We start from the raw sequence: 16,541 nt of genomic DNA on the forward strand, positions 1-16,541 counted from the left end.
TGGAGGGTTTGGTTTATATTGCCATTTGCTCCCACTGTGAAGCATTTTATATTGGCATGATCACCAGGGAACTGTTCAATAGGATCAAGGAACACTTGTACGCTATCAGGTCTAAAGACAACAATAATGCACTGTATAAGCATACTTCGACCTGTTCTTGTTTCAAGAAATGTTATTTTTCTGTGTTTGAACATGTTGTTGAGGACTATAGAGAGTGTGATTTTAAAATTTTAAAAAACAGTTGCTAAAGAGAGAACTTTGTGGCAACTAAGAATGCAGTCTGTCAATATCCCAGACTTAATGATACTACATATATTCATTTTTTTTTGTAAATGTGACTGTTTCTTTAAACAAATGCTGGCTTTCTAATTTGAATTAATTGCTTAATGAAACTGTTATTGTTTGAGTTTTGTATATAAACTGCCATTTTTAAGCATGGTTTTATTCTGAAGAAGTCCTTCTGGATGAAGGCGCTAAAATAAAACCAGGTGCATTTTTAATCATCTGTTCCATCATTTGCCTACCAGTGGATGATTTTTTTATTTTTTAGTGTTTTTTACTTGTTCTTTGGGTTTGGTGCTGTGATGGTGTAAAGTCTGTACCTCGTATCTCTTTTTTGATTAGTTTTTATTGCCTTTGTGTTCCACTTTCTGTTGTAATTAGTACATTTTTGCTGTAACCCAGGCTGAGTGTGCAAATGGTCATGCTGTGATCAGTGCTCCACACCAAAATGTAAATAAAATAAAATAAATGCATTTCTTTAAATGAGCATAAAGATCCTTGTTATAGGTGGCTGCATATCCTAGATCTACAATGAGGTTACCATGGGTACATTTTGTGATTTCATAGTACAACTGTAAAAAGTTTGCTTTTCTAAAGTCTCTAAAGGGGGTGGTGGTGGCTATTACTGGGGGGGGGTTGTTCTTAGGGTAAAGGTAACCAGTTTGTGTTCTGACTTAACTAACGAGGGGCCAATCAGATGAAGTTTACTCTTTCTTTATTAACACTTCTCTTGAGTATTAATGCACAAGCGATTGGAAAACAAAATCTGTCATTTTTTTACTTCTATCTAACAAGCACACCCACTACTGTGATTTCTTACAGAGATTTCATTGAGTACCAGTTACTAGTTGATCTACTATGCCACTCAGCTCTCAGCTGTTCAAAATTATCTCACTGGGTCAATACTCTCTCTCCCCATCAACACTAAAATCAATCTTACAAATAAGAGAACCATCAGTTCATTGAGAGGAAATCAGGATGATGGCCTCACTTTGATGAGACCACATTTTAACACTGTTATATTGTCCTTCAGTAAACTTGAGTCAGCAAAATGGAATCAGCTGCTTGGAGAAATATGTTTTCAAATAAGGCTAGTTGGCTTCAAGGCTAAACTGATGAAATATCTACTATAAGAAACTGCCTGTAATTGCTTTTGTGATGCTGGTTAAGTTCTTTAGGCTTGTAGACTTACTCTGACTGGAATATTTACAAGTACTATACAAAGGAATCCCTCTGCTAAGACAACTCTGTCCTTTAAATACTGTAAATATTTTACACATTTCCACACTGATTGAAATATTGGGGATACTGTTGTTTCTTACTATCCATTTTCTTTGCATATTTACTTCTGATATGCATTTTTTGTTTTAATGATGTATTTTCACTTTTTTATAGATGTTTCATGTCTGAGGCCCAGGTTATGGTCAACTTATTCATTATCAAATTTCAAATAAATAAATTGCAGCTTTTTATAGCTTACTGATTTCGTTCCAACTGGATTTGCATGTTGGATTCCTACATTGACGTATATTCTGGAATAATTTCCTCTCTGGACATAGGACAAATCTGTTCTGGTTTGCTGAATTTCAATAATTAATTAAGATGTTTTTTGTGTTTCTTCAGAACTAAACCTCTCTGTCATCTCAATGAGGTCTTTTCCTGCTTTTGCTGTTATGATAAATGAATATGATTCAACTTGATAAGTGCTCTACCCGAGGTGACGTACAATAAATAAATCAAGCGAATGATAAGTCAGCACCCCTTTCAGGCATCACATTACTACAGCAATGAACCTTCCATACAGGTGACTGGTGCTAACATTGGTGCCATTGATGCTAATGATACTAATGTTGTAAATATTGTATGCAGACTTTGTATGTAATCATTTTCTCATAACTGTGAGCTGCGTTTTATCAGTTATTTTATATGAAATAATTGTGATTTTCTATCTTATTATATAACATCAACCATTCATTCTGAAATCCTATGCTTTCTATTGTCCACCAACCTCCTATAGCTTAAATGTTTTTTTCTAAATTTATAGACTCCTTTATATACCCTAATATGCTCAAGATTCTACTATCTACCAAAGCTCCTTGTACTTATAATACTACATTTTTTTCTTTAACTTTGCTGTAATAACTCAGGCCTAATTCTTACCTGAAAATGATAAATATATGAAAACTGTGTTTGTACTGATTGTCTTTTTCTGTTTTAAACAAGCTATAATATTGTGAGTGTGGGGGACCACTGTAGCCCTGTAATGTTTTCCATTGTGAATTAGTAACACCACCTAAGAAGGTGACCAGGAATGGGGTGTCTGTTATCCTTTGTACTGGCATTTAACATTAACACCTTTAAAATCAACAATTCAATAACCATTTTTAATTATGAAGACTTAAATGTGGCACTCTCAATAAAAAAAATGTGACTTGTATTTGCATTGTTTTCCTATAAAAAAATAGAATCTGTTAAAGCAAGTAGGCCTTGGTTCACTTACTGTTCAGAGTAAAATTTTCATTAGGTATTTTTCAAACATGTTTATGACAAAGGATTTCATGCTCTCCAGGATCTTCTAGCAGATAAGCTAGGTAGTTCTCCAGAAACCAAAAGATCAAGTAGGACTTTGTAAAGGAGTCATATTTTTATGACATATTCTGTAGTTTCCTTTAAATGTACCCTTTTCCTGTAGATAAGGCCATTCCCTACATTAAAGGAAAACTCCAACCTAGAACAAAAAAAATATTTTTTTTCACTCTATCTTTGTTTCATGACCTATTTTAACACCTCAAAATCACTCTAAGTGCTTTATTTGTAATTTTAGCCTGTTTTCCACAACATGGCTACCAATGGGGTTTGATGTATCAACGTGATCTTGTTCTCCTTCAACCCTTTCTCATTCCTATAATACTTTGTATGACTCATGCCAGACATAAGGAAGTAACTTTGAATTCCCATGCCATTGATATATAATGGGATTTGTGAGGGTCACTGTTATTTTCTTTACCTTCTGTAAAATGACTACTTCTTTTCTGTCTATAATCACCCTCATTTATGTTTGGCTCAGACCTTGTTTTACACTGTACTTAGAAGTCATCTAGCTATAGCCAGAAATGTAACTAAATTGCAGGCCTTTGTTCAGGGTTTTCTTTTGTAGTCTAAGAGGAATTGATTCTGCAAAGGTCCCCCAGTGCAGTGACAGTTTTAACCCCTCTGCAGTAGTGTGAGGGGAGGGGATTCTCAATTCCTCTTGAACTACAAAAGAAAACACTGAACAAAGGCTTGCAATTTAGTTACTTTTCTGGCTGTGGCTGGATAACTTCTAAGTATAGTGTAAAACAAGGTCTGAGCCAAATATAAATGAGAGTGATTAGAGACAGAAATGAAGTAGTAATTTTACAGAAGGCAAAGAAAATAACAGTGACCCTCATAAATCCCATTATATGCCAAAACTCCGCAGCAGTGCAGAAAAGAAAGCCAGTAAAGGTCCATACACCTGCAGGCAAAGAAAGCCAAGCCAAACCAATATGGTATAAAGTTTGATACAAAATATCCACACCAAATAAGCACTTTCATTTTACCCACAGAAACTTCATCAGAATGGTGTATTGTCACAAACAAACTGTTAAAATAATCAAACCTGAATGTGAGTGGCTGTAAAAAGGAACAATGTTTGAAAATTTAAAGAAATATCACAGAAACGTGTATACTCTTGTTTAACATATATACTCACACATATGTGTAACACAATTTGGCAAAAATATTTATAAATATTTACAAAAATATATGTACACAAATATTATTTACAAAAGTGTATAGACTATCCTAAACATGGCAACAAATATGTTATAAAATGTTTGCTTTCAGTTTCAAGGCAGGAACTATAGAAAGGTGGTCATTTAAACCAGGGTTTACAGAGGCATCAAAACCATTTGCCATATCAGCTCTGGATATTCCAGCCTGGTTTCCCAATCACCACCCCTTTCTGCAATGTGAAGCTGCTGTATCACCCAGAATTTAAATTTGGTTGAGGGGCAAACTAAACGATGTCTGCACTGGGCATTGTCGTCTTTGCCCCTGTTTAGATCATATAAGTGCTCATATATTCTCTAAGACATCTTTCAGTCTTGCCTATATAGAATGCATAACAGATGGTACAATATGCCATGTATACTATTCTTTTAAAGGCACATTATCTGCTAGAAGATCCTGAAGAGCATGAAACTCTGTGTCATAAACATATCTGAAAAATACCTAATGAAAATTTCACTCTGAACAATAAGTGAGCCAATGCATACTTGTTTTAACAGATTATTTTTTTTTATAGGAAAACAGTGCGAATACAAGTCACATTGTTTTACTGGGAGTGTCACATTTAAGTCTTCATAATTAGAAATGGTTATTGAATTGTTAATTTTAAAGGTGTTAATGTTAAATGCCAGCAGAGTGGTGTTTTCCTTTAAAGGCTCCAGAACTATTATTCATGTGCTGGAAAACTCAGGTAGGGAAATTGGATTTACCAAGGCCCCTGGCCTTAAGGATGTTAGGGAAAAAAAACTAAAGGACATCTCCACAAAAATATCAAGTTTCCCTCATCACAAAGTATTTTTCATTCCTTTTAATCAACCCCAAGTATGTCATTAAAAAAACAAAAAACAAACAAAAAAACTTGGCAGCACTTCAAATGATTTTTCCCCATTGCAATTTGTCTACAAACCTGTATGACTTTCGCTAAAATTTCACATTGTTTCCTTCAGGTATTTGTCCCGTAATCTTTTACATCATGTAGGTTAGGAGGGATTGCTGCACGTTAGACTTTTATAACCATAAGAAAGCAATATGATTACACAAGTCACTGATTTTAACTACAGGGTCAAAATAAAAACAAGTTTTAAAACTAGTTACACAATGCAGTTACTGTGTGTGTGTGTGTGTGTGTGTGTGTGCTATCAGACACAAATAGCCACTTTTGCCTATCAGGTAGAAAATATGGCTTTGAACTGCAGTTCTAAGTTTGAAAAAAAGCACCAAATAAGCTACTCTTTCAGACTTAACATTCAAGTGTAACTTGAAACGCTAGTCAAAAAGATGGCCAGTAATAAAACTCAAAGGATGTCATTGCAAAAGACAAAATGCTTATCTAGCCAAAAAAGTAGATCAAAGTAGCTTAACTACAAGTTGAGATATTGCCTCTTTAAGTGATCTCATTAAACTGTGCTCTATCACTATAAAATCACACTAAGGAGGTGAAACCCTTTATATAAAACATTTGCTCACATAGAGTTCTTTCAAGATGGCCAAAGTGTAGCAGCTCATTGCTGGTGCTCATTATAGATTTGCAACTTTTGACAGAAAAGTTTTCTAAAACTTTGACAAGAATAAAGTTACATTTTTCTGGCTCAAAGAACTCTTGTCCACCGAACTCTGAGTCAACTTTTATGGATTTGCAGCTCTGAAATTCTTTTACTACTTTCCTAATATTCCTCAATTGGATCATGTTAGAAATCGAACACTTCTAGACAGTACCAACAGCACATGAGTATAAAATATAAAATAAAATGTATAACAGACAACTTCCTTAAAGGCATTGTCTTTGAAAACGGACAATTTTGGTACTAAAATAGAGAATAAAAACTAAAATAAATTCTGTAAGTATTACCGAACAATAAGGATTAATGACAAAATACCTAGAAGAAACATCTGTTTCAGACAGACAGTAGAGTGAGATATGAGAAAACATAATCCGAGTTTCTCTTAAAACAGAATTATTTGCTGTTAGAAAAAGTAGAAATTCTAAAAGCAGAAAAAGGAGGAAAAGTTTGAGAATATTTGAAGAAGGAAGGAGATAACATAGTAAATTAATTAACTGATTGCAAAATATTAAACTGAAAAGAAGGCTTTCCTATGGGATTAAGTGAATCCATAGATCTCATGTGAAAATACCTAAAAAAGCAGGAATCCTTCCAGGGTCTATTACTGTAAAATTTATTTCATACTTGGACAAAAAAATGATCCTAAGAATTGCCTGATCTAATCCTACTATGAGGGTGGGCAACAACATTATAAGATTTAACAATGACTTTTCTTCCAAAGCTTTGAAAAAAGAAAAAAAAATGGTGGCCCCTGATAAAATTCCTTAAAATAATAACAAAAAAGCCCACATTATGTACCCAGCCAGGCTAACAGTAATTTATTAAGAAACATACTGTCATAAACAGTGAAAAAAGGAACTGGAGTTACTCATCCCTGCAAAGGCAAGGAGACTTAGACAACTGGAAAACAGTTGTTTCAGCAAAAAAAAAAAAACAAAAAAAAAAAACAAAAGGAAAGAACCAATTAAGAGCATGACAAGAAGTATTACATATATTGAAACTCCTACAGATTTCTAAAGTTGGAGAAATACAATTTCAAAAAAAAAAAAAAAAAAAACAGGAAATGTTAAATGTATACCAAATAAAAGGAGAAAAAAAGAGAAGTGAATCAGACTGTTTCATGGTATAACAATCATATTAAAGTAAGGCATGCATGTTAATATTTCAGAAAAGATCAAGATATGATGAAAACTTTTTTATTGCAATTTTAAGATGTTGTTGTCTTTTAAGGAAATCTTGGAATATATGAAGGTTTTTCAGTGGATAAGCAGCTAGCTAGGAGTGTGATGGATCCCTGTACTTAAGTAGAAGGTATAGAGGTTCTTCCACCTGTGTGTCCTAGTAATTGATCCTAAGCTATGCTTCCTGAGGTGTGCTTCCAGCCCACATATTATCCTCTCTAGCCAGTCATCCAGACTACGCTGTTAACTGTTAGTACTAAGCATCCCATGATGCTGTGCTTCATTGCATTAACTCTTTTTCTAATTGCTTGCTTGCTTGTTTACCTTTGCCATGTGCACAGACTATTGTGTCACATACTCTTCAAGTTGTCACACCTTTTCTGGGAAGTCATTTCTAATAAAACCATGTACCATCCAATTGCTACAGCTCATCCCATCTCTTTGAGGAAACAAGCAGAACATGTCATGTTGCTGAATTTCAGTCTAGGTGCCAGCATAATCTTTTACACTGAAGTTACTTATAACATACTATAAGCCACTGTGCTACAGGAAAATAAAAGTAAGTTGTTCAAAATTATCCATCCCAGTCTGCAGTTATGTTCAACGTATTTCTGGACCACCGCTTACTAATATACTCCTTAAGGTTCCTAATGGCCCCATTTGAAAACTTACAGGTGATCTTATCTTTTTGTACGTCAATGTTCAGTGTTTGTAATGAACTGCACCTTTTCCAGAGGATAATTTATCTCTAAATGCCAAATATACTGGCTGTCACTGAGGACGTCCTCATCTCTGCATAAAGGATTCTCAAACTCATCTCTAAGTTTTAGCCTCTTCAGTCTTCAAATTTAATAGGATACACTAGGAGGCCAGAAGAGTAGCTGTCATTTACTAAGAGTTTTTATCATGTTTCCCTCTCCTTCCTTACCTCTTCACTGAGGAATTAATTCCTTATATCTTATAAAAAATGAATTTTGTAAAATGCATGTGAGTTCACTGCATCTGTTTTCCTCCAGAGTCACATAAAGAAGTTGTTGGAGATGTGTTGCCATGGCTCTCATCTGTCATCAAAAGTGATCTGATAGCTGTAGGAATTTTCATACAGACTGAAGATCTGCTGTTTCTACTATTTACACATACTTCTCTCTCTCTATCTTTCAGACTTGCTGATCTTATTACATTTACTATCAAGACTGACAAGGTGTCTGACAAAGAAAATGCATTTGACTAGGTCCTATCTACTGTTTCTAGCAATTATCTCCTCCATTGGAGTGATGGCTTGCATAGCAATCACCTCCCAATTTTTGCTTGCTGGTCACAGAGCAGAATTTATCAAGTGCATTACTATAGTCTGTCAGGAAATATAAAGACATTTTACTTCTCTGATTTAATTTCAGCTATAGTGGCTAGCTGGTTTCACTTACACTCAGCCTGTACCCTGCTGTAGAACACTTCAGCAAGAACTTAATCTCAGTTCTATTTTTAAGTTGTTATTGAAAACAAAAAGACCAGAGGCTAGTGAGGAATAGGAAACAAAACAAGTTAGAGCAAAGCAGGGAAAGTGGACAGTTGTTAGGCATATAATAAGTAAAATACTGTGATGACAAGATGTTTCAAGTCAATAAGGCAACAGTGCATACTGCTTTGTATACGTGTGTGTGTGTGTGTGTGTGTGTGTGTGTGTGTGTGTGTGTGTGTGTGTGTTGTATGGATCTACTTTTTAAATTTCAAAGTTTCAAAACTTAGAATTTCTTATGGTCCAGACCATAAGATCAAAGTTTTGAAACTTCGAACCATTTAAATGAAGATCGACGTACAGCGCATAATGGTATGTTTACTGTTTTCCTCATTGTAGTGCAGTCTCAGAGTTGGTATATTTAATTAGTAGGGGTTCGGGGGGGGGGGGCTTGCCCCCTTGCAAAAATGTAAAAAAAAAAAAGATTAAAAAAAATGTTTTTTTATTTGCATTTCACATTTTCAAAACTTCGATCTTATGGTCTCGACCATAAGAAATTAGAAGTTCTGAAACTTCAAAATTTAGAAGTACACACATATATATATATATATATATATATATATATATATATATATACACACACACACATATATATATATATATATATATATATATATATATATATATATATATATATATATCTTCTTCTTCTTTCGGCTTTTCCCGGTTAGGGGTCGCCACAGCGGATCATCTGTCCGCTCATGATTGGCAGTGGAGTTTTACGGTGTTGAGTTGCCAGCCCGGCGCCCAACCTTCCACAGAAGGCACACACACGCACACACTCACACCTAGGGCCAATTTAGACTGTCCAATCCACCTACTGCATGTCTTTGGGATGTGGGAGGAAACCGGAGCACCCGGAGGAAACCCACGCGACCACAGGGAGAACATGCAGACTCCACACAGAAGGCACCCCAGCTGAGAATCGAACCGGAGAACCTCTTGCTGTGAGGCGACAACTCTAACCGCTGCACCACCGTGGCCGCCCATATATATATATATATATATATATATATATATATATATATATATATATATATATATATATATATATTACAGTATTAATAGAACTGCATCTTATACATAGCTAAACATATTCATTTATACATAAGGAGAGGATATGCCTCAAGAGATTTTGGTATGATTGATATAGTTAGCCAAGACCTTAATGGGTCATCATGACCATCTGTGGTTGCTGTACTACCCAAACAAGTCTCTGAGAATCTTACACAGTATAAGGCACATTGCAATAAAGTCAATTCAGTAATTTTAAAAAGCAAGAATAATTTTTTGAAGATATACTGCTCATCTCCTTAATGCTGAGTAGTTCTGACATACCTGTTTAGTTATCCCTAGAAAGGAGTGGCAGCCAAATCTTTCCCGTCAGTCTACCGTTTGTCAAATGGTTACTTAGTTTTGCCAGTTCTTTAGTAATACCATTCTATCTACCACTACCATATCCATGGATGGCAGTACATTTCCCTACTTTGTAAAGGCAGATCTTTCTGTGCCTTTATTAATTTCTGCCCCATTGCTGTTTTCTTTCCTTTATCAAAACCTACTGAAAAATGCATACACATGAAGCTTTTGTTACAGTTATCATGTTGAAGATCTTTGTCATTTTCTCAGTATTGTTCTGACACAGTCATAGGAAAAAAACTGCCCTTTTTGCCTTACTGAAATCTTACTTATATCTCTTTGGCAATCCCAGTCTGGTTGCATCCACTGGTACACTAGTTATGGGCTTACTGAAGGCCTTTTGATAGTGAGGCACACTGATGTCCCACCCACTAGGTTGAATAAGGAGAAGGTAACAGTTAGCTGTCTATCAGGTGCCAGAATCTGACACATAACACATGTACTCAGGTTACTCCACAACAAGTACAAGTATGACTCTGTCACTGTCCATGTGGGTGTGAATGACCTGAGATGCATCTCCCTGGACTACATGAAAAGAGACATGGAGGAGCTCTTGGATTATGTGGCCCAGGCAGGTATGACCCTAGCCCTGAGCAGCATCCTACCGTCGCCCACAATGATACTGCAATACAAGCAGAAAATGACTGACTTCAACAATGGGCTAAATTTCTGGTGTCATTCTATGGGGATCCAGTATCTGTCTGCTAGGGATGACATGATTAACAGACATTGATGATTTGCCAGAGGTGGCCTGCATCTGTCACTCCTCGGTTTCTAGATACTGGCTAAGGCTCTTGCCACCTCTATAGTGCCTTTTTTTAGGCAGTGTTCCAAATACCAAATTACCACCATAACAGCTATAAATAAATGCAATCTGATGGTCATGCTGCTCAGTGCTAAAAGTCTAAATCTCAAGATGCACTTGCTCGAAGCACTCCTCAAAATGGAGAACATCAACATTTGTGCTGTAATGGACACCAGGTTTAAAGCAGTAGAAAGCAACCCTGCACTGCAGGGCTATAACTCATTCCACACCCTTTGGCCCCAGAACAAGGACGAAGCTCCAAAGGTGGTGGTGTCTCCATATTCATAAAGGATATGCACACATCCAGAGTAGTAGCCCAGCATAATGCATCTGAGATACTTCAGGTGCAACTAACATTGGATAAGATGGCAATTCAGGTTGTAGCCTGCTATAGGTCCCCAACCATGTCCCAACACTCTCACTCCATGTTCCTAAGCACCCTGGAAACTATTAGGGTCCAACCCAACACTCTCATACTAAGTGACTTCAACTACCCCTCCATCAACTGGGAAAACTACCAATACACTGGCCCAATGCTTCCTGGAATTCATCAATTCCAATGCTCTAGACCAGCTCATTCTTACCCCCTCTAGAGGAAGCAACATCCTTGACGTGGTTATTACTAACATGGGCAACTGTTGCTCTACACCAATAGTCAGTTCCTCCCTAGTTAGATCTGACCAAAAACTAATCACCATGGACATCTACATCTCACCCACATCCCCTCAAAGGTAACCACCATGAAAAACTTCTCCAAAGCTGACTTTGGGCTCCTAGAAACAGAGGTGGCTAACTTCACGGCACCCATGTCAATGGAAAATAGATGCATGACTGCCGAATCATACACCAATAAACTGTACGAGCACATACATAAATGCATGGAACTAGCCATACCAACAAAACCAAGATGCTTTCCTCCAAAAAAGGAAGCCAATATGGTGGTCCCCTGCCATTAATAAACTCTACAACAGAAGGAAGAAACTGTTGCAGAAAAAGGCGAAGTCCCAAGACTGGAAAATCTCCCTTATTAGCCTCAACAAAAAGTTGAGATCCCTCATCAAAACCTCTAAAGTTGGCTATGAAGGCAGAATTGTGGCAGACACTAAAAACAACACAAAGCCTTCTATAGTTATATCAAGGATCTCCACGGCAATACCCAGGTTTGCTCTGAGCTACTGCACAATGGTACATCCTATACTGAGCCAGCAGATATTACCAACATACTGGCTGACAGATTCAGTGCCAACTTTACCCCTCTCTCCCCCTCTATAGGACCAGTCACAATACAGGAGGAATGCCGGGCAATCAGCATTACTGCAGCATAGATTAAAGCTGCATTGGGCAAGGCTAAGAATACAGCTTCCATGGGACCTGAGAATATACCTGGATGTGTTCTACATGAACTACAATGTGAACTGGCACCACATCTGTGTGCCCTGTTCAATCATATCCTCACCTCAGGCTTTGTCCCTACCAAATGGCACACTGCTACAGTCATCCCTCTCCATAAAGGGGGAGTGACTAAAGACCCTGGGAATTATCACCCCATTAGCCTGATGAGTCTGATATGTAAGGCTATGGAGCGCATCATCATGGACCTAATTAACAAGGTTAAAAGGAATCTGCAAAATCTAGATCCCATGCAATTTGCTTTTGTGAAAGGTAGATCATGCCTGCTCAACCCGGTTGACTTCTTTGAGTCAGTCACCAGAGCTGTGGATGAGGGCAAGGCAGTTCATACAGCCTACCTCAATCTGGCCAAGGCCTTTGATACCATTCCCCACTCAAGAATTATTGATAAACTCACCAAACTAGGCATCAACCCATGTATCAGTAGGTGGGTTGCAAACTGGCTCACACATAGTACCCACAGTGTGGAATTATGGACTCCAAGTCAGACTGCCGGCCAGTCACAAGAGGAGTCCCATAGGGATCGGTCCAGGGTCCCCTCCTGATTGGCTTCTACTTCTCAGAAGTCCAGGCCAACATGGAGGGACTCTGTCTGACCAAGTTCGCAGATGACTGCAAGCTGAGAGCCATTATTAACTTCCCAAGTGATGTAGACATCCTACAAAAAGGCCTTACTGATATCAGTGACTGGTGCCAAAACCATGGCCTTAAGCTTAATGCAATTTAAAAAAGCAAGAGCCAGCAAAACAGTGACAATAAAGGTTTATTGTAAATATAATGAGAACAAACAGACTGGTTTTGGCTAAATAGTTATTAAGCCTTCATCAGTGTATCAATGCTTCATAACTAACATTCCCCTTAAATAGTAGTTGGTCCACCTGGAGGTTAATTAAGGAAATTACACATATAAAAATATTAGAAATATTCATTGAGTCCTAAAGGGAATAATGCCCCTAGTTTAACAATCCATTTTTTCTCTTTGTTATTAAGTAGTTGATGCCAGCCTGATTTACTCTTATTGTTGCCCTGTATTTTATCTATAATGGTAAAGTAAAAATTGGCATTAGGGTGTTTCTCCGTGTGTTTATATAATGCATTGCTGATTCTCTTGGTCCTAATATCGCTTAAATGCTCCGAAATTCTGAACTTAAATGGTCTTGAGGTTTGGCCAACATAAAAGGCAGAGCAGCTGCATGTGGCCATATAGATTAACCATTCTGATTGGCAATTGGCAAAAAAAGTAATATTGAATATTTTGCTACTGTTCCTGCTGGGAAACTCCTTAGTTTTAAAAATACTTTTGCAGTATGTACAGTGGCCACATGGAAAACAGCCTTGTAAAGCCCTGCCCTCTATGGTTATTTGTATGGAATGTATGTCTGAGGTGTGTATACATTTATAATGACTCATATGTGAGCCCAAATGTTTTCCTTTTCTAAAAGAAAAGTGACACGTCTCATCTATAATGTCCCTCAGCCGGGTATCGGCTAGGAGGATATTCCAATGTCTATGTACAATGTTAGTAAGGACATCTTATCCCATAAGTTCACTTTTTTGGCATTTCTTCACCAACTTTGAGGTCATTTCTCCTGGAACACAGCTAAATGACTCATCACCTGAACTTTCAACTGACATCATCGGGTTTTGGACATTTTTGATCATCTCTTTTGAATGTATTATTTTTGTGGCTATATGTGTTAAATACATTGTTTAAATTTGGACACTTTTTTTTGTATTGCATTATATAACATCTTAGTATGACATTTTTGGACACCATGTTTGTTAATATAACACGGTTTCAGAGCTAATAGGTATTAGTGCTGTTTAACTGAACCCTAGTGGACCAGTCTAATAGTCATTTAGACATTGTTAGCTAGTATAATTATATTTTTCATAGAGTTAATCCACTAGTGATTTTTTTCAAACAATGACTAATTATATGAACAATTTATGTGTATTATTAACCTGTTCTGAGGGGGAATATACAGACTGTTATTTCAAAGCCGAAATATACATTTTTTGGATTCTGTTTTTCATGGATGTTTTTTCCTATTATATATGGTTCATGTTTAATAAGCTTTTGGTGAGTGTAGGGATATATATACCATACCAACTGTACCTTAGTTATTCTGTATGTTGGGTTTTGTACAGCAGTAGGCTTTACTAACCACACAATACTTTTGTCTGTTTACTTTGGTATATTGTTTAGGACACTCATATTGGGTATTTTCATCCACAACATCGGACCAATATTATAATAGGTTATAAGCCCTAAGTCCCTTTGGGTAATATATAACTATATAGGGCATTTGGGACATTACTCTTGCATTCATTATAAGGATTTTATTCCACACATTTGGCGCTTAAATACCTAAGGTGGATTTAGTTCAAAGTACCCAATTAACATATATTACTTATATTCCTACCCCTATGGTGAACTTGGTTGATACCTTTGTTGGCAATTTTTTTCACAACAGTGATTTATAATAGTTGGAATAATTATTGCCCTAGTGTAGCTTTTATACTGTTTTTTTATATTACATTTAGATTGGCTTCTACTTAGGGCTTAGCATGGCCTATTGATTTTCATCCTTTACTAGCTACAGTAATAACAAATAATTCCAGGAGGTGGACATAGCACTGCTTGATTGTATGTAGAATAAGAACAATATATGCAGGGGCTATTATAGTCCACTCTGACTGTTGCCTTATATTCAGGTCTTACTGTTGACATTTATTGGGCTTTACCAGGGGTTAATATTGCTCCCATATTTTTGAGTATTTATATACAATTTTGGGTACTTAACACTGCTAACTATGCCCTTTTGAATTATAGGTGGAATAATTATAATTACTGCAGAAGCCACTACATTTTATTTGTATTTTTGATCTATATTTAGTTCTTATTGTGGACAACTGGATATATGGATTTCTATTGGGCTTTAGCAGGGGTTAATATTGCTCCCATATTTTTAACAACGCCATTTTTGTGACAATCACTATATACCATATTCCTGGTTGCCTATAATAATATACTTTATTACCAATTGGATTGCCATTTAGCTAATCAAGGGCAATATCTTATACCAATAATATTTTATATCAAAAATACAATTTAGACATTGACCAACAATGGATTTATCCAGTTTACTCAAAGGGCTTCACTCAGACAGGGACGACTTAGCCATCTTTGGTATAAATAATACACTGAATATCGCCAATGGGACTGTGCACTCCAACACTTGTGAAATAGAATTTCACAAACTCAACAAGAGTATGAGGGCCGTACAGGCCAATATTTGGCATGCCAAGTTATTTAAGGCATATATTACCAAGGAAATTTCCCTCAGGGGCTTGAGGGTGCGAATTCAACCATTAGTCCCAGAAGCTGACCCCACCCTTTTTCAACAATGGGCAGAAGTACAACATAAGGCATCTATGGATCTCATCAGGACATTAGCTTCATACTATGACAGAACCATAGATAAGAATATTTCTGAGATTACAACCATGTGTAATGACATCACCCAATTTGAAAGTGATGAAGGATATAATCAATGTCTGAGGAAATTGAGCCAGGACCTTTTATTGTTGGGGAAGCAATTAAAAGAGAAAAGACCAGGAAGTTCCATAGGGATGTCTCAGATTATGAGGCAGGTCACACATATGCAAATAGCAAACATGTCAGATTTGAACCCTCCAATAGGAAAGTTACCAAAAGAAAGAGGCCACGATCAATACTTAAAAAATATATGGCCTCTAGTGGTGAGGGATCAGGGGAAGAATCTTCGTCTGGTTTGGAGTCCTATGCACAGAATGTCACAGACTCACCTACAGCCAAAAAAAGTAACATGACTGCCCCTTTAGGGTCAAATCAAAGTGTGAGGGGGGGTAGGAAACACAGGGCGAGAAAGTATGGAACAATTACTCATGTTAATGGTAAAGAAGTAGTATTGAATAATGTAATAAATATTTCCTCTGTTGATCTTTCACCCTCTCATGTTAAACTACTACATAAAGGACTGAATTTTATAGCTGGGTTCTTTGTGCCTGAAGATACCTTTGCACAGGATTTATCATCCTTTTGCAGATGTCTTAACTTGAAACTCTTTTTCCATACAGCATCTGACTCACAACCACAGTCTGGATTTAAATATCACAAGTCTAACTTCAATCCACCCATGCATCCCACTGTTCTCATGTTCCAAAATTCAATCCTCAAAGATCTACACTTTAATTATTTGGAACATCAGATAAAATCTAATAATCTATCCAAGCATGAGATGGACAGGGTCCAGGAATTGGGTAAGAATCAAGAAATAGTTATTTTGCCAGCAGACAAAGGTGGTGCCATTGTGATACAAGACATGACACAATACAAAGAGGAAGCCATGCGACAACTTTTGAACAAACGGTACTATACACATCTGGTATGTGATCCAACCAATGGTTTTAAGAAACAGATCGATGGTTTCCTTCATCTTGCTAGGGAAGAGGGCATTATTACAGATGATATATTACATCACCTAATGGTTAGGGATCCCTTTAGACAGTAT

Source organism: Protopterus annectens, chromosome 13.part0 (assembly GCF_019279795.1).
Source record: "Protopterus annectens isolate FY-2018-M chromosome 13.part0, PAN1.0, whole genome shotgun sequence".
NCBI classification, from domain to species: Eukaryota; Metazoa; Chordata; order Ceratodontiformes; family Protopteridae; genus Protopterus; species Protopterus annectens.